This window comes from Diuraphis noxia, unplaced genomic scaffold (genome assembly GCF_037042655.1).
Source record: "Diuraphis noxia isolate RWA-SAM2 unplaced genomic scaffold, SU_Dnox_SAM2 contig0006, whole genome shotgun sequence".
Taxonomy (NCBI): Eukaryota; Metazoa; Arthropoda; class Insecta; order Hemiptera; family Aphididae; genus Diuraphis; species Diuraphis noxia.
The window spans coordinates 7458362-7466582 of NW_028301716.1; positions in this window are offsets into that span (position 1 = coordinate 7458362).

Sequence of the window (8221 nt, forward strand, 5' to 3'; positions counted from 1 at the left end):
TTTGTATTGAACTAATCATACTTTTTATATTTTTATCGTTACGTTCACATAATTTTACATCTAAAACACGTCTTTATAATACATTTGGGTGAATATAAAAGGTCGTAAAAAAATTTTGAAATACAGGTGATGATTCCGCTAAATATCGTCCTAAGTCATTTCTATTAAACTAATCATACTTTTTATATTTTTAACGTTAAGTTCACATTATTTTACATCTAAAACACGTCTTTACAATACATTTGGGTGAATATAAAAGGTCGTAAAAAAATTTTGAAATACAGGTGATGAATCCGCTAAATATCGTTTAAAGTCATTTGTATTGAACTAATCATACTTTTTATATTTTTATCGTTACGTTCACATAATTTTACATCTAAAACACTTCTTTATAATACATTTGGGTGAATATAAAAGGTCGTAAAACAATTTTGAAATACAGGTGATGAATCCGCTAAATATCGTCTTAAGTCATTTCTATTAAACTAATCATACTTTTTATATTTTTAACGTTAAGTTCACATTATTTTACATCTAAAACACGTATTTAAAATACATTTGGGTGAATAAAAAAATAGAAAAAAATTTGGGAAAAAATTGGGTAAAAAATGGTGATAATTCCGCTAAATATCGTTTAAAGTCATTTGTATTGAACTAATCATACTTTTTATATTTTTATCGTTACGTTCACATAATTTTACATCTAAAACACGTCTTTATAATACATTTGGGTGAATATAAAAGGTCGTAAAAAAATTTTGAAATACAGGTGATGAATCCGCTAAATATCGTCCTAAGTCATTTCTATTAAACTAATCATACTTTTTATATTTTTAACGTTAAGTTCACATTATTTTACATCTAAAACACGTATTTACAATACATTTGGGTGAATAAAAAAATAGAAAAAAAATTTGGGAAAAAATTGGGTAAAAAATGGTGATAATTCCGCTAAATATCGTTTAAAGTCATTTGTATTGAACTAATCATACTTTTTATATTTTTATCGTTAAGTTCACATAATTTTACATCTAAAACACGCCTTTACAATACATTTGGGTGAATATAAAAGGTCGTAAAAAAATTTTGAAATACAGGTGATGAATCCGCTAAATATCGTCTTAAGTCATTTCTATTAAACTAATCATACTTTTTATATTTTTAACGTTAAGTTCACATTATTTTACATCTAAAACACGTCTTTACAATACATTTGGGTGAATATAAAAGGTCGTAAAAAAATTTTAAAATACAGGTGATGAATCCGCTAAATATCGTCCTAAGTCATTTCTATTAAACTAATCATACTTTTTATATTTTTAACGTTAAGTTCACATTATTTTACATCTAAAACACGTCTTTACAATACATTTGGGTGAATATAAAAGGTCGTAAAAAAATTTTGAAATACAGGTGATGAATCCGCTAAATATCGTCTTAAGTCATTTCTATTAAACTAATCATACTTTTTATATTTTTAACGTTAAGTTCACATTATTTTACATCTAAAACACGTATTTACAATACATTTGGGTGAATAAAAAAATAGAAAAAAAATTTGGGAAAAAATTTGGTAAAAAATGGTGATAATTCCACTAAATATCTTTTAAAGTCATTTGTATTGAACTAATCATACTTTTTATATTTTTATCGTTACGTTCACATAATTTTACATCTAAAACACGTCTTTATAATACATTTGGGTGAATATAAAAGGTCGTAAAAAAATTTTGAAATACAGGTGATGAATCCGCTAAATATCGTCCTAAGTCATTTCTATTAAACTAATCATACTTTTTATATTTTTAACGTTAAGTTCACATTATTTTACATCTAAAACACGTCTTTACAATACATTTGGGTGAATAAAAAAATAGAAAAAAAATTTGGGAAAAAATTGGGTAAAAAATGGTGATAATTCCGCTAAATATCGTTTAAAGTCATTTGTATTGAACTAATCATACTTTTTATATTTTTATCGTTAAGTTCACATAATTTTACATCTAAAACACGCCTTTACAATACATTTGGGTGAATATAAAAGGTCGTAAAAAAATTTTGAAATACAGGTGATGAATCCGCTAAATATCGTCTTAAGTCATTTCTATTAAACTAATCATACTTTTTATATTTTTAACGTTAAGTTCACATTATTTTACATCTAAAACACGTCTTTACAATACATTTGGGTGAATATAAAAGGTCGTAAAAAAATTTTGAAATACAGGTGATGAATCCGCTAAATATCGTTTAAAGTCATTTTTATTAAACTAATCATACTTTTTATATTTTTAACGTTAAGTTCACATTATTTTACATCTATAACACGTCTTTACAATACATTTGGGTGAATATAAAAGGTCGTAAAAAAATTTTGAAATACAGGTGATGAATCCGCTAAATATCGTCTTAAGTCATTTCTATTAAACAAATCATACTTTTTATATTTTTAACGTTAAGTTCACATTATTTTACATCTAAAACACGTATTTAAAATACATTTGGGTGAATAAAAAAATAGAAAAAAATTTGGGAAAAAATTGGGTAAAAAATGGTGATAATTCCGCTAAATATCGTTTAAAGTCATTTGTATTGAACTAATCATACTTTTTATATTTTTATCGTTAAGTTCACATAATTTTACATCTAAAACACGTCTTTACAATACATTTGGGTGAATATAGAAGGTCGTAAAAAAATTTTGAAATACAGGTGATGAATCCGCTAAATATCGTCTTAAGTCATTTCTATTAAACTAATCATACTATTTATATTTTTAACGTTAAGTTAACATTATTTTACATCTAAAACACGTGTTTACAATACATTTGGGTGAATACAATAAATAGAAAAAAAATTTGGTAAAAAATGGTGATAATTCCGCTAAATATCGTTTAAAGTCATTTGTATTGAACTAATCATACTTTTTATATTTTTTATCGTTAAGTTCACATTATTTTACATCTAAAACACGTATTTACAATACATTTGGGTGAATACAAAAAATAGAAAAAAAATTTGGGAAAAAATTTGGTAAAAAATGGTGATAATTCCGCTAAATATCGTTTAAAGTCATTTGTATTGAACTAATCATACTTTTTATATTTTTATCGTTAAGTTCACATTATTTTACATCTAAAACACGTCTTTACAATACATTTGGGTGAATAAAAAAATAGAAAAAAAAATTGGGAAAAAATTGGGTAAAAAATGGTGATAATTCCGCTAAATATCGTTTAAAGTCATTTGTATTGAACTAATCATACCTTTTTATATTTTTATCGTTAAGTTCACATAATTTTACATTTAAAACACGTCTTTACAATACATTTCGGTGAATATAAAAGGTCGTAAAAAAATTTTGAAATACAGGTGATGAATCCGCTAAATATCGTCCTAAGTCATTTCTATTAAACTAATCATACTTTTTATATTTTTAACGTTAAGTTCACATTATTTTACATCTAAAACACGTCTTTACAATACATTTGGGTGAATATAAAAGGTCGTAAAAAAATTTTGAAATACAGGTGATGAATCCGCTAAATATCGTCCTAAGTCATTTCTATTAAACTAATCATACTTTTTATATTTTTAACGTTAAGTTCACATTATTTTACATCTAAAACACGTCTTTACAATACATTTGGGTGAATAAAAAAATAGAAAAAAAATTTGGGAAAAAATTGGGTAAAAAATGGTGATAATTCCGCTAAATATCGTTTAAAGTCATTTGTATTGAACTAATCATACTTTTTATATTTTTATCGTTACGTTCACATAATTTTACATCTAAAACACGTCTTTATAATACATTTGGGTGAATATAAAAGGTCGTAAAAAAATTTTGAAATACAGGGGATGAATCCGCTAAATATCGTCCTAAGTCATTTCTATTAAACTAATCATACTTTTTATATTATTAACGTTAAGTTCACATTATTTTACATCTAAAACACGTCTTTACAATACATTTGGGTGAATAAAAAAATAGAAAAAAAATTTGGGAAAAAATTGGGTAAAAAATGGTGATAATTCCGCTAAATATCGTTTAAAGTCATTTGTATTGAACTAATCATACTTTTTATATTTTTATCGTTACGTTCACATAATTTTACATCTAAAACACGTCTTTATAATACATTTGGGTGAATATAAAAGGTCGTAAAAAAATTTTGAAATACAGGTGATGAATCCGCTAAATATCGTCCTAAGTCATTTCTATTAAACTAAACATACTTTTTATATTTTTAACGTTAAGTTCACATTATTTTACATCTAAAACACGTATTTACAATACATTTGGGTGAATACAAAAAATAGAAAAAAAATTTGGGAAAAAATTGGGTAAAAAATGGTGATGAATCCGCTAAATATCGTCTTAAGTCATTTCTATTAAACTAATCATACTTTTTATATTTTTAACGTTAAGTTCACATTATTTTACATCTAAAACACGTATTTACAATACATTTGGGTGAATAAAAAAATAGAAAAAAAATTTGGGAAAAAATTGGGTAAAAAATGGTGATAATTCCGCTAAATATCGTTTAAAGTCATTTGTATTGAACTAATCAAACTTTTTATATTTTTATCGTTAAGTTCACATAAATTTACATCTAAAACACGTCTTTACAATACATTTGGGTGAATATAAAAGGTCGTAAAAAAATTTTGAAATACAGGTGATGAATCCACTAAATATCGTCCTAAGTCATTTCTATTAAACTAATCATACTTTTTATATTTTTAACGTTAAGTTCACATTATTTTACATCTAAAACACGTCTTTACAATACATTTGGGTGAATATAAAAGGTCGTAAAAAAATTTTGAAATACAGGTGATGAATCCGCTAAATATCGTCCTAAGTCATTTCTATTAAACTAATCATACTTTTTATATTTTTAACGTTAAGTTCACATTATTTTACATCTAAAACACGTCTTTACAATACATTTGGGTGAATATAAAAGGTCGTAAAAAAATTTTGAAATACAGGTGATGAATCCGCTAAATATCGTCCTAAGTCATTTCTATTAAACTAATCATACTTTTTATATTTTTAACGTTAAGTTCACATTATTTTACATCTAAAACACGTCTTTACAATACATTTGGGTGAATACAATAAATAGAAAAAAAATTTGGGAAAAAATGGTGATAATTTCGCTAAATATCGATTAAAGTCATTTGTATTGAACTAATCATACTTTTTATATTTTTATCGTTACGTTCACATAATTTTACATCTAAAACACGTCTTTATAATACATTTGGGTGAATATAAAAGGTCGTAAAAAAATTTTGAAATACAGGTGATGAATCCGCTAAATATCGTCCTAAGTCATTTCTATTAAACTAATCATACTTTTTATATTATTAACGTTAAGTTCACATTATTTTACATCTAAAACACGTCTTTACAATACATTTGGGTGAATAAAAAAATAGAAAAAAAATTTGGGAAAAAATTGGGTAAAAAATGGTGATAATTCCGCTAAATATCGTTTAAAGTCATTTGTATTGAACTAATCATACTTTTTATATTTTTATCGTTACGTTCACATAATTTTACATCTAAAACACGTCTTTATAATACATTTGGGTGAATATAAAAGGTCGTAAAAAAATTTTGAAATACAGGTGATGAATCCGCTAAATATCGTCCTAAGTCATTTCTATTAAACTAAACATACTTTTTATATTTTTAACGTTAAGTTCACATTATTTTACATCTAAAACACGTATTTACAATACATTTGGGTGAATACAAAAAATAGAAAAAAAATTTGGGAAAAAATTGGGTAAAAAATGGTGATAATTCCGCTAAATATCGTTTAAAGTCATTTCTATTAAACTAATCATACTATTTATATTTTTAACGTTAAGTTCACATTATTATACATCTAAAACACGTGTTTACAATACATTTGGGTGAATACAATAAATAGAAAAAAAATTTGGGAAAAAATTTGGTAAAAAATGGTGATAATTTCGCTAAATATCGATTAAAGTCATTTGTATTGAACTCATCATACTTTTTATATTTTTAACGTTAAGTTCACATTATTTCACATCTAAAACACGTCTTTACAATACATTTGGGTGAATATAAAAGGTCGTAAAAAAATTTTGAAATACAGGTGATGAATCCGCTAAATATCGTCTTAAGTCATTTCTATTAAACTAATCATACTTTTTATATTTTTAACGTTAAGTTCAAATTATTTTACATCTAAAACACGTATTTACAATACATTTGGGTGAATAAAAAAATAGAAAAAAAATTTGGGAAAAAATTGGGTAAAAAATGGTGATAATTCCGCTAAATATCGTTTAAAGTCATTTGTATTGAACTAATCAAACTTTTTATATTTTTATCGTTAAGTTCACATAAATTTACATCTAAAACACGTCTTTACAATACATTTGGGTGAATATAAAAGGTCGTAAAAAAATTTTGAAATACAGGTGATGAATCCGCTAAATATCGTCCTAAGTCATTTCTATTAAACTAATCATACTTTTTATATTTTTAACGTTAAGTTCACATTATTTTACATCTAAAACACGTCTTTACAATACATTTGGGTGAATATAAAAGGTCGTAAAAAAATTTTGAAATACAGGTGATGAATCCGCTAAATATCGTCCTAAGTCATTTCTATTAAACTAATCATACTTTTTATATTTTTAACGTTAAGTTCACATTATTTTACATCTAAAACACGTCTTTACAATACATTTGGGTGTATACAATAAATAGAAAAAAAATTTGGGAAAAAATGGTGATAATTTCGCTAAATATCGATTAAAGTCATTTGTATTGAACTAATCATACTTTTTATATTTTTAACGTTAAGTTCACATTATTTCACATCTAAAACACGCATTTACAATACATTTGGGTGAATACAAAAAATAGAAAAAAAATTTAGGAAAAAATTGGGTAAAAAATGGTGATAATTCCGCTAAATATCGTTTAAAGTCATTTTTATTAAACTAATCATACTTTTTATATTTTTAACGTTAAGTTCACATTATTTTACATCTAAAACACGTCTTTACAATACATTTGGGTGAATATAAAAGGTCGTAAAAAAATTTTGAAATACAGGTGATGAATCCGCTAAATATCGTCTTAAGTCATTTCTATTAAACTAATCATACTTTTTATATTTTTAACGTTAAGTTCACATTATTTTACATCTAAAACACGTATTTAAAATACATTTGGGTGAATAAAAATATAGAAAAAAATTTGGGAAAAAATTGGGTAAAAAATGGTGATAATTCCGCTAAATATCGTTTAAAGTCATTTGTATTGAACTAATCATACTTTTTATATTTTTATCGTTACGTTCACATAATTTTACATCTAAAACACGTCTTTATAATACATTTGGGTGAATATAAAAGGTCGTAAAAAAATTTTGAAATACAGGTGATGAATCCGCTAAATATCGTCCTAAGTCATTTCTATTAAACTAATCATACTTTTTATATTATTAACGTTAAGTTCACATTATTTTACATCTAAAACACGTCTTTACAATACATTTGGGTGAATAAAAAAATAGAAAAAAAATTTGGGAAAAAATTGGGTAAAAAATGGTGATAATTCCGCTAAATATCGTTTAAAGTCATTTGTATTGAACTAATCATACTTTTTATATTTTTATCGTTACGTTCACATAATTTTACATCTAAAACACGTCTTTATAATACATTTGGGTGAATATAAAAGGTCGTAAAAAAATTTTGAAATACAGGTGATGAATCCGCTAAATATCGTCCTAAGTCATTTCTATTAAACTAAACATACTTTTTATATTTTTAACGTTAAGTTCACATTATTTTACATCTAAAACACGTATTTACAATACATTTGGGTGAATACAAAAAATAGAAAAAAAATTTGTGAAAAAATTGGGTAAAAAATGGTGATAATTCCGCTAAATATCGTTTAAAGTCATTTCTATTAAACTAATCATACTATTTATATTTTTAACGTTAAGTTCACATTATTATACATCTAAAACACGTGTTTACAATACATTTGGGTGAATACAATAAATAGAAAAAAAATTTGGGAAAAAATTTGGTAAAAAATGGTGATAATTTCGCTAAATATCGATTAAAGTCATTTGTATTGAACTAATCATACTTTTTATATTTTTAACGTTAAGTTCACATTATTTCACATCTAAAACACGCA